The sequence below is a fragment of the Hibiscus syriacus genome, unplaced genomic scaffold, assembly GCF_006381635.1.
Source record: "Hibiscus syriacus cultivar Baekdansim isolate YM2019G1 unplaced genomic scaffold, ASM638163v2 tig00111022_pilon, whole genome shotgun sequence".
Taxonomy (NCBI): domain Eukaryota; kingdom Viridiplantae; phylum Streptophyta; class Magnoliopsida; order Malvales; family Malvaceae; genus Hibiscus; species Hibiscus syriacus.
This window is the reverse complement of record NW_024062956.1, coordinates 22,150-35,000: the sequence shown is the minus strand read 5'-3', so window position 1 is coordinate 35,000 and position 12,851 is coordinate 22,150. Positions and strand designations below refer to the sequence as shown.

The 12,851-nt window shown below is 36.7% G+C and overlaps 1 pseudogene; it reads right to left on the bottom strand.

Annotated features, from left to right (window-relative positions):
• LOC120150510 overlaps positions 1–12,752 on the bottom strand; it is an 18,937-nt pseudogene extending 6,185 nt beyond the window's left edge.
• Between the last annotated feature and the right edge of the window lie 99 nt (positions 12,753–12,851).

The following is a 12,851-nucleotide window of genomic DNA, read 5'->3' as shown; positions in this document are numbered from 1 at the left end:
GCTTATTGATCCCTCCAACTACTTGAAGATCACCCATCTTAACGGCAAGGCTTTCACTACACCGAACAAGCTTGAGTAACAAACGTGCAGAGTACTAAATTACTCTAAACACAAAGAAACTCCACAAGGTTTGTAATAACCCCGATAATAACTCAAGAAATATTTTCTGATGTGGAAGATCAGTTAAAAACTGCAGCCACAGAGCATACTCAGAATTTCAAGAGACCTTAAAAACGTGGCTCGGATACCAATTGTTGAATCAAAATAGAGTAAAAACTCTAATTGATCGAGAAGAAGAAAAAAAACTCTTTAGAATAATCTCACAAAATTGCAAAAGGGAAGAACTCTTAAGAAAGCTTTCAAATGCTTATAATTAAGCTTTGATTGTTGGATGATAAAACTCAAATACAAGTAGGGTATTTATAGGTTACAAGAAACAATCTAAACCACTCATTAAAATAAGCACTAAATAATCTAAACCATTGAAATTAAAACATGAGAAAAATACTTAATTTTCACCTAACTAAATTGATGTAAGCAATGACATCAAAACTAAATTGATGTAAGCAATGACATCAAATTAATTTAGGTGTGAACTTATTTAGGCTAATATTGAATTTTCAACACCTAATTACATACGCAAACTCGTTTTCAATCATAATGTATTTTCACAAATAAGATAACTTATTGGTTGGATATAGAAGTTCTGCAGAAGTCAGAAGCTTGGTGGTAAAGAGAATTGCTTTGGCTCCTGACCTGGTTGTTAATATGTTAGTTTTCTCTTCATTAGTATGCTGGCTTTGTTTTTTGTTAGTTGGGTTAGTTATTACGAGTGATTTTAGAGAGTTTTTGAATTTCACTCGTGTTTTGTTCATTCCTGCCTGTTTGTCATCTTTGGGTCTGAATTGATACCGAGGGTGTTGCTGCTGTTTGAAACAAGTTTGGATTCAGATGCGTGTAAAAGGATTCCTGTGACTGAATTCACAGTTAATGGGGAGCTTTGTTTTGAGTCATTGGGAGGGGATCTTAACTAAGAATCTGCTGGATAGAGAAAAGGCATTGTTTCACGTCCTAAAAGAGAGAACTCATGTCATGATTTTGAAGCGTGATGTCCCGGACAGGTTAGTATGGTCAATTGATAAAGCAGGCCATTGTTTCATCAAGTTTAAACTGCAGGAACTCTCTCAGGTGTGGTGCTTGGAGTTTTGGTATTTGAAACAATTTAATGCTGTACAATGTAAGGGTGGGCAGTTTGGTAGATAATTGGATTTGTCTGAATGGATCAATTGCCTGTTTCGTTGTATTCATTTAGCTAGCTTCTGGTTGGTTTTGTACATTTTACCTAATTTTGAGCACTCTTTTCCTCCATCTAGGTTAGGGAGGTTTTTAATGAGGCTCTTAACTTAGGTTTGATGAATCATTAAAAAAATTAAATTTGCCGAGCAAAAAACAAAAAAAAAACGTACCTTTGCCGTATTATATGCTTCTTCCCTACAATCCGGAAGAATACTAATAGACCATGTTGGAATAAAGTAATCGATTCCTCCAAAATTGACATTAACATCTGTTGTAGTATTTGAATTGCTCAAAAAGCAACTCGATTTATCATTCGTTTGATAAATAGTGGCCTGAATCAAATATAATCAAAGAAAATTATTTAGAATAAATTATATATATTTAATTTATTTTTTTACTTTTAATTTATTACCGTGACAGAATTATCAAGTTTTTGAGTGTGAACATCTCCGTGAGTGAGAGTATACTCAATGGAATGTAAAACATCATGAAGCTGCTTCAAATGTCCCCATTTCGGTTGATTCAGATTCCCTAAATAAAATAGAATTAATAAATTATTTATAAATTATAAAGAAAACTATTACCAAAGGCAAGAAATTACCATATTCATCAAGAGGTGCGTTATAGTCATATGAAGTGGTCATATATGGGCCACCCGAAGTTCTACCAAAATTGGTACCGCCATGATACTAAAAATTACAAGAAAAAAGGTTAAATACTAATATAGACAAATTATTATTTTGTTTAAAGAGGGAAAAAAAAGAATCACTGACCATATAGTAGTTTTGTAATGTACCGCCCTTTTGAAAAAATCGAGCAACAGAAAAAGCGAGATCTTCTGCTGTTCTAAGTGGGTCTGCGCCACCCCAACTCTTAAACCTAAGATTCATTAAAATCAAGTTTATACTAATATATAATTTTCAAATTAAAAAGACAGGAAACTTACCATCCAGTCCAATTTTCAGTCCACATTTTAGGGTATCGGGGTCTTTTGGTTTGTATTGATCACAATACCAGCCATTGTAAGTCTCCAACTGATTAGGATTACAAAATAAAAAACAAACTAAATTAACATAAAATAAATAACATAAAATATTTAATTAATGAAAAATTAAATACTATTGGCTTTGGAGCACTAGCTTGCTGACACATAATCCAAGGGACTCCAATATCCAGAGAATTAGCCATTTGAGCACACCAATTAATATAAGATTTCCCGTCTTCTCCATATGGTTTCATCACGTTGCCATATTCAATCTCAATCTATACATATAAAATATTATTTAGTAATCATAAAAATAATATTAATAAAAACATCAATTTATATATGTATACCTGAGCAAGAATTATATGACCTCCTTGGGATGCAAATAGTTTCTCTGCTTTCACCATATCAACTATCAAGCTTGTAAAATTTTTCATTTCATTCTGAAATAAAGAATGAAAAATGTAAATAAACAAATAATTGGGAAAATTTTCATTGAAAAAGAAAGTAATTACCATAAACACGTCGTTTTTGGTTCGAATAGCAACTCCAGGCATATTATGCAGCCACATAGGAAAACCCCTATTCAATATTATTCAAGAAATTAATAAAGTTATTTGTACTAAAAAAATTAATTATTCAAGTAATTGATAAAAACAAACCAAGTGAATTAATTTACCCATAATTCCACTCCGCGCATGCATAAGGTCCAATTCGAAGAATTGCGTATAAACCCTCGTCTTGGACCGTTTTAAGAAATCGAATAAGATCAAGATTTCCGCTAAAATCATATTGACGACGAACCGGTTCATGCGCATTCCAAAATACATATGTTTCAACCGCATCCAATCCACCTTCTTTGGCTTTTCTTATAAGATCAGGCCACTCTATCAAAATTCAACAAAATTAATACGAATTCAAAATTTAACTAAATATTTCAGTTGAATTTTATTATTACATGTGCAGTACTTCTTGGATATGAATTGAACCTGAGAGAATGATTCGATGAGTTCCATCAAAGATGATTGATCTCGAATCGTGAGTGACATTGTGAGCATTAACATGAAATATAATTGAAGAGAAAACAACAACGTGAAAGAAGAATTTGAAGATCTTCATATTAATATGATTCTTTTGTGAAAAGATAATTGATTCAAATATCGACGAAGTGCACTGTTGTATTTATAATGTTAGTCATCATATTCATATTAAGTACTAGACTAAGAAGATGTCTAATTAGACTATTTATGACAAATATAATTCGACAAAATAACAGTTTTGGATTTAATAGTAGGACTTTTGGAGTTAATTTCTACACTTTTAGTTATATCTAACTGTAATGATTTAGATATTAATTAATTTATTAATCTTAATTAAAAATAAAAAAGTTTCTTGTTGTATTAAATTAATGATTCTTATAGAATTTAGCTTTAGATATATTTGAAATAGTGTGATTTGACATCTACTTAAATTAGTAATATGATCATTAAAAAATTAAATTTTTTTGTATTTATGAATTAAAGTTCTTATATCATACTATACGTTAACTTAAATTTTGTATATCATATTATAAATTAGTAGATATTAATCAATTAATTGATCTTAATTAAAAAAGATTTTCTAAATATATTAAATTAATAATATTAATCTCAATTATTCTTGTAATATTTAGTTTTATATAAATTTAAACAATATAATTTGTTTTCTACTTAAATTAGTAATATGATCAATAATAATAGATTAATTAATTAATTAAAATAATAATATTATTAATAGATTAATTAGTAATATGAAGGGACAAACAAGTCAGTTCCAGAGTTTGTTACCTTTATAAAGAGCTTATGGCTGAATTGAGTTCTGTTTCCTCCAACTTGGATAATCGAATCTACGAAAATACCGGTATGATATAAAAGATAAAGATTTTCCTAGAAAGTGAAAATAATCATGTTAATCGATCATGATCTTTGAGATGGTAAAAGACTTAAATTTTCTAATTCCTGAGCGAACACCCGGAGGCTATATTACCGAAAGTTCCTTACACGTATGGATTTCTCGAAATGACAAAGTTGAACTGAATGGAAGTACTGTATGTATTCGAATTGTTAAAACGATAGAATTACTCTGGAAACTCCTAAGTGACCGAGATAAACTTGAATACTAATTAATTTATGTACCCAAATGACATTGAATTAAGCGAATAACTTGGATAAGTCTGGAAACACTGATGATCTTATATGTCGTACCGTCTATAAGGGTTTTGAAACACGAATCAAGCACGTCGACATTTCCTGATATCGTTACAATGTAGAAATGAAATAAAGACCATTGGAATATCTGTTAGTCTCCCAAAGATCCATTCATCGATGATTCTGAAGATGATCAATCGACAAGAGTTGTCTGTATTAAAGAGTGAATACCCTTGAAGTGCAACGATTTAATCGATTGACAGGTATCATTGCTGGGATTTGTATAGTTCGTGTTAACTCGATATTCCGATAGATCGACACAAATCGTAAATGCCCTGAATCTTTGTTTCTCCCTAATTAGCTCAAATCACTAAGAATTCTCCAAGAACCTAATGCCCAAAATGCCCATGATTTCCTGGATAATGGAATTACTCTTGTCATATCTGAAAACACGAGTAGCTCTGATGCAAAGGATTCTGAATACCTATCTATTACATAGTGCCTCTGAAAAATATCCCAATACTATATGATCCTGATAAACAACGTTCTGAATAACTGATGAATTTGTCAGCTATCAAACCCTTTTATGGGGATCTTCTCTCTGAATTTAATCAGTTTACAGAAGTTTCATGACTCTCTATATGATAAATACCAATCACCTCTGATTAATAACTAGAACCTCTAGTGTGTTCCATGATCACACAGATGTTTTCTCTGGTTTTAAAAGTATGTCTTTGTTATCTGAAATACAGTATGACCTTTGATTTCTGCTCTGAACGTTGATATCTGTTCTGATATCTGATTTCTGTTCTGATCTTTGTCTTATGATATCTTATTTACTGACTGAAATTTTTTTATACGGGGTACTCTAGGACTCTGGTATGACTGAAGACTCTGGCAGGTTCAATCGCTACTGGTAATTCCTTGTATAGGTTCATCACCGACTGGTAATTCCTTATAGACCTAAGGAGACTCTTGGGTGGGCTCTTGGGCCTAATGGGCCTAGTGGTAAGACCTTATGGACCATAAGGTAATCCCTTAGGGTGGCTCCTCTGCTGTGTGCATTGGGTAAGTTCTTATGGGCTTGAGGGCACTCCTCTCAGGTGGGCACCTACACTTCGGCTAGGGTAAGGCCTTATGGACCTAAGATGCTCCATTAGGTTCACACCTACGCCCTTTAGGCCTAGGGTAAGTCTGTAACCCCCAGACCCGGTTGTAATTTAGACCCAAACCTAAGTGGTCACATATCCCATTCAGAGTTTTTTTTATTTCTTTAAAATATCTTACAATACATTAGATATAATACATAACAAAATGTATTAATACATATATATCCAAAACGATAGCAAATACATGTCACCAAACATAACTGAAAAACATATAGAGATATAAGTTCGTACAAAATAAGTAGTTGATCTCCCCTGATGTCAAATCTGCTAGCTTACGGTCTGTTGTTATTGAAAAAGTAAAAACTATAGAATGAGCTAAAAAGCCTAGTGTGCTCCAAACAGTGCATAAAAACATACGAATAAAATATTCCAATAAAATCGGTTATCAAACATATTTTAAAATATGAACATTATTTCCATTCAATCACTCGATTTCTATCTTTTATATATTTTCCCGAACATACACCCACCTTCACACCAGTAAGGACTTACCCTAAGCACGAAGCTGAGGAGCCTGCAGTAATAACGTCTCTATCCAGTCGCTTCCATCACTACAATGTGTAGGTTCCCCAGAACCATACACCCACCTGCACACCAGTAAGGACTTTCCCTAAGCACACTGCAAAGGAGCCTGCAGTAATAACTTCCCCATCCAGTCACTCCAATCACTACAATGTGTAGGTTCCCCAGAACCATACACCCACCTGCACACCAGTAAGGACTTACCCTGAGCACACAGCAAAGGAGCCTGAAATACTTCCCTCAGTAATATCCCAGTGACATAAATAAACATGTATGTATTTAGGTGAAATAAATATTAATCCATTAAAACATGAAAATGGTTCATGCTTAGAAATCATATGTAGAATTACATAAACCATACATAAGATCAGTAATATCCGGTAAATCAGGTGTCGGTAACCAGTATTCATAAAACATGTATGATGTTGTAATAATATTCAACATCATCATAAATTTGAAACCATTTATATGATAGTTTAAAACAATAAGATAACACCGTCAGTAAACACACCTGTAACAGTCTGAGAAATCAGATAGGGAAGCTTATTGCTGGGTTTGTCGATCACGCTCTGCTGCAGCGCTAGATCCTACGAATTGGAAAAATCCATATTGGAAACCTAATATAAATAATCTAAATATTATTTAAATAATATACGAAACCTACGGGTAATTCTCGTAGTACGCGGTTCAGGCTGATCTAACGAACGGACAACACCGGACCTAACTGATCCTTGCTCAAGTGAAACACGAGTACTTAATAAAATATTTTTATTGAATCAATTCCTTAGCCAAATCTCAAATAAATAATCAAAATATTAAAATATTAAGCATTTTGGGTTTACAAGCTCGATTTGGGAATTTCGGGTCAGAATTTAGCAAAACAGACTTCGGAATCAGATTCAGGACGTCGAAAAACATAAAGTATGACCTTTCGGATATTTAAATTCTTGGTCAAAGTCAAAGGGTTTGACTGACAATTTGGAGACTTTCGGGTTTGAATTTTGTGAAACCGACCCCAAAAACAGATTCGAAACGTCGAAAAATGTCAGGATAGGTATTCTCAAAAAAGATTAACGGTTGTTTAATGGCCGGTCAAAGCTGGTCAAAGTTCAAAGGAGGTCAACAAACTGTCAATCATTTTACAGAAATAGCACCCTTTTTAAAATAATTACCAAAATAACACCTTTTCAAATTAAATTCCCAAAATAGCACTTTTCGAATTAAATTCCCAAAATATCACCATTTTCGAATTAATTCCCAAAATAGTACCCATTTCGAATTAATTCCCAAAATAACACCCATTTCAAATTAATTCCCAAAATGTGTCAACGGTCAACTGTTAACGTCGGGTCGGGTTAACGGGTCGGGTTAAAACCGGTCAAACCGATCAACCCTTGAATATAACCGGTTAAACCGGTTATTTTGGGTTTCCCCACGCGTAGTGGCGGAGCGTGGGGGCACGTGGGATTGTTTTTGGCAGCGTAAAATTCACGGAAAAATTTCTAAAAATTATTTTGAGCGATTTTGAGATACTTACAAAGATCGGTTCAAATTTTTGAACGGTGGAGAGCTCGATTTCATCAAATCAGAAACTTTGACCGCTTCACCTCCCCACGCGTCGCCGTCGACGGAGACCGAGGATGACACCGGCGGACTCGGAACAGCACAAGGAACACGATGGTGCGGGAGGTGTCGTAAACGGAGCAACGATCGTCGATGAATTTAAGATTTTCTCGGTGATTGAGCTAAAACGAACGTCGAGACTTTGACTGGAGATTCCCGGCGTTTGGCATCGTTTCACCTTAATTAATTTAAGGGAATTGTTCCACACTCGATAACGAACACGATGGTGGTTTTAAAACGACGATCGGAATTCGGACGACGTCGAGATCGTAGTCGGAAGTTGAGGTTGGGGAAAGGAGCTTTGGGAAGTGGTTTTCTATTTTCAAAATAGAAAACCACGTATATATAAACCAATATGACCAACTTTTCTTGGGTAAATTCAGGGCTTGGTCCCTAAATTTTCTTTAACTCTAAAATAAGCTATAAGTTTTAAAAACTTATAATTTAGTCCCCACAATTTACCAATTATCACAATTAAAACCTCAAATTTCAATTAAATATTATTTTGAAATTTTTGGGTTGTTACAATTCTCCCCCTCTATAAGAAATTTCGTCCTCGAAATTTACCTTATGAAAACAGATGAGGAAATTGAACCTCTATTGACTCCAATATCTCCCAAGTAGCTTCTGAGGGGCTACGATTACTTCACTGAACTTTGACCATTGAAATACGCCTATTCCGAAGAACTCGCTCATCTCTCTCTAAAACCTGAACAGGCTCCTCCTCATATGACAAATCAGGTCTCAGCTCTACCTCATCAACTTGAATGATGTGATCTGGATCTGGACGGTATCGCCTCAACATAGACACATGAAAAACATCATGAATACGACTGAGCTGGGGAGCTAACTCAAGTTGATAAGCAACAGGTCTGACTTTCTTCAGAATACGATACAACCCAATAAATCACAGACTCAGTTTACCCTTACGTCCAAATCTCAATACCTTCTTCCATGGAGATACTTTAAGAAAAACCTGATCTTCAACCTCAAACTCGATATCCTTACGTCGCTTATCTGCGTATGACTTCTGCCTATCAAATGCTTCTCTTAAGCGATCACGGATCAGTCTGACAGTATCTTCAGTCTCTCGAACTAAGTCTGGACCCAAAGTTTTTCTATCATGCAACTCTGTCCAACATATAGGAGTACGATATCTACGTCCATACAGAGCCTCGTATGGTGCCATGCGAATACTTGCCTGGTAACTATCATTGTAAGCAAACTCAGCTAATGGCAAGAATCTTCCCAACTACCATGAAAATCAATCACACAACCCCGTAACATATCCTCCAACACCTGAATTACTCGCTCAGACTGTCCATTAGTCTGAGGATGAAAAGATGTACTAAAATTCAAACGAGTACCTAGAGCCTCGTGCAAAGCCTTCCAGAACCTGGAAGTGAACCTCGGATCTCGATCAGATATGATAGACAACGGAACACCATGAAGTCTAACGATCTCTGAAATGTACAACTTAGCCAGTTTATCCAGAGAATAATTAATCCGGATAGGGATAAAGTGCGCTGATTTAGTGAGTCGATCAACAATCACCCAAATAGAATCCTTTTTAGAAAGAGTCAGAGGAAGACCAGTAACGAAGTCCATCGTAATGCGCTCCCATTTCCACTCAGGAATCTTAATTGACTGTAACAATCCAGATGGGTGTTGGTGTTCTGCCTAAACCTGCTGACAAGTCAAACACCTCACCACAAAATCTGAAATATTCTTTTTCATGCCAGTCCAGAAGTAACGCTCTTTGAGATTATTGTACATTTTGTCCCCGCCAGGATGCATAGCATAAGGACTACTATGAGCCTCCTGAAAAATAACCCGTCTCAACTCATTATTTTTAGGTACGCAGTAACGACCGTGAAAACACAAAATATCATCCTGATTCACAGTATACTCTAAACCCATTCCGTGCTTAACTTGTTCAATAATGGGAATCAATGAGCTATCCAGAAGTTGTTTGGTTTTAATCTCATCGGTCAACGTAGGTTTAATTTGCAACTCTGCTAACAAACTATTATCATCAAATAGACTCAAGTTGGCGAATAAGGCTCTGAGATATGATATTGCCTTACGGCTCAAGGCGTCTGCCACTATATTAGCCTTCCCTGGATGATATTCTATCTCTAGATCATAGTCCTTTAGAAGCTCTAACCAGCGACACTGTCTCAAATTTAATTCTTTCTGAGTAAGTAGATACTTTAGACTCTTATGATCAGTATACATATAACACTTTTCTCCGTAGAGGTAGTGTCTCCAGATCTTTAAAGCAAAAACCACGGCAGCTAACTCCAGATTGTGAATAGGATAGTTACGCTCATGCGGCTTTAAGTGACGCGAAGCATAAGCGACAACCTTCCCATCTTGCATCAAAACACATCCCAATCCAGAGTGAGAAGCATCACTGTAGACAGAAAAATCTTTCCCAGATTCAGGCTGAATCAGTACTGGGGCTTGAGTTAGAACAGTCTTCAATTTCTCAAAGCTAGCTTGTTGGTTCTCAGACCAGACAAATGAAACATTTTTCCTTAATAGTTTCGTCAGAGAAGCTGCAATAAGGGAGAACCCCTCAACAAAATGACGGTAGTAACCAGTTAAGCCCAAGAAACTACGGATCTCAGAAACGTTCCTGGGTTGCTTCCAGTTCAGAATAGCCTCCAACTTGCTTGGATCCACCCGAATACCATCAACAGAAACGATATGTCCAAGAAAAGTCACTTAGCTGAGCCAGAATTCACACTTGCTCAACTTAGCGTATAGCTTATTGTCCCTTAGAGTCTGTAGAACAATCCTTAAATGCTCCTCATGTTCTGCTTCACTTCTAGAATACACCAGTATATCATCAATGAACACAACTACAAATTGGTCCAAATAAGGTCGAAACACCCTATACATCAGATCCATGAAAGCAGCAGGGGCATTTGTTAACCCGAACGACATCACTAAAAACTCATAATGCCCATACCGAGTTCGAAAAGCAGTATTCGGAATATCCGAGTCTTTCACTTTGAGTTGATAATAACCAGACCTCAAGTCTATTTTTGAAAAGATAGAAGCCCCTCGAAATTGGTCAAATAGATCATCAATCCTGGGCAGAGGATATTTGTTTTTAACCGTGAGCTTGTTCAGTTTCCTATAATCAATACAGAGTCTCAATGTCCCATCTTTCTTCTTGACAAAGAGAACTAGGGCTCCCCACGGTGATACACTGGGTCGGATAAATCCCCTGTCCAACAACTCATGAAGTTGGATTTTCAGTTCCTTAAGCTCCTTTGGGACCATACAATAAGGAGCCATTGAAACTGGAGTGGAACCAGAATAGACTTCAATTTCAACCTCAACCTCTCTATCCGGCGGTAATCCAGGCAACTCCTCGGGAAAAACATCGGGAAATTCCTTAACAATCCGGATGCCTTCAATATCAGATTGAGAACTCCTGGTATCCAATATATAAGCAAGAAATGCCTCGGAACCTTTCCTGATCATCTTCTCAGCTACCAAAGCAGATACAATATTCGTCAGAAATCCACGACGTTCCCCGATCATTACAATCTTTCGATTATCTGGGGATTTCAGAACAGCTCTCTTGATCTCAAAATCAATATTTACTCGATGTTTGTCCAACCAATCTACGCCGAGAATCAAATCAAATTCTTCTAAAGGTAACTCCATCAGGTCAACTAGAAAAATCGCCCCATTGATCTCTATAGGGCACTCTCTAAAAATATGATCCAACACGATGGATTTGCCTAAGGGACTTTGAACTATCACCGAATGCTCAATATTCTCAACATGAATATTTAGACCCTCGGAAACGAAATGCGATACATAGGAATGGGTAGAGCCACTATCAAATAATGCAAAGTATGGAATTGAATGAATAGTAACAGTACCTGCAGTCACATTAGGCCCATCGCGATCCTGTCGAAGTCTGGCAGTGTAAACTAATGTAGGCTGTCCAGCCTCAGATCTGACTGGACCTCTACTCTGAGATGCTCGGCCTCTACTAGCAGATCCTGGTACTCTGCTCTGATCACGACTTACTACTGGAGTCTGAACAGTACTTTGAGTACGTGCGGGAGTACGAGCTGGCGTCTGAACTGTAGTAACTGGCCCTGGACAATCCTTCAGGAAATGGTCACGAGAACCACATCTAAAACAGGTACCCAATTTCTTCCAGCATTCTCCAGGATGATGTCTCCCACAATAATCACATAGCTGCAAAGGTTGCCACCCAGAAGAATCACCATGTCTAGAAGAATGTACAACTGAAGAACTAGATGTCACAGGCCTGACACTCGCCCCACTTCTCTGTAAAGACGTACCCCTGCCTCTCTTGTTGGGGTGTGCCGAAGAATCAACAGAATCGGAAGGCCTCCTAAATCGGGTTTGAGCTCGATCACTGTCTCTCCTGTGCTCTATACCCAATCACTCTAATTCCTCAGCAGTCTTGGCTATCTCAACCAATGCATCAAAATTTCTCTCCCGGTGAGTAGCAACTCAGCTCCTGATTTCATACCTGAGTCCATTCTCAAACCTCAAGCATCTATCTACCTCTGTGTTAACAAGTCCAGGGGCATATCGGCTCAATCGGATGAATTCCACCTCGTAGTCCATAACAAACATATTACCCTGCTCCAGATCCTGAAACTCCTGGCGTCGCTCCTGTAGATATCTCTCCACAATATAGCGACTCTGGAAACGTATCTTAAAAAGATCCCATGTTAACTGGTTTCTCGAGATACTACCAGAAATTGATTGCCACCATCTGAAGCTCTCTTTCTTCAACATAGTTAGGACCCCTTTCAACTTCTGCTCAGGTCTGAGATCCATCTAATCCATAATTCTCTATGTGTCCTCTAACCAATACTCAGCGTCTGTCGGAGGTCCACCAGTAATACCCTTGAATGGAACTACACTAGCAGCTACCAAGGAATTTGAAATCTCAACCACAGTCATATTACTAGGGACTCTAGCAGCTCTCTGAAACATGCGGAAGATAGCTCTATTAATGGCCTCTTCATTCATCTCAGTATCCTCATCTTCAGTGATAGGAGG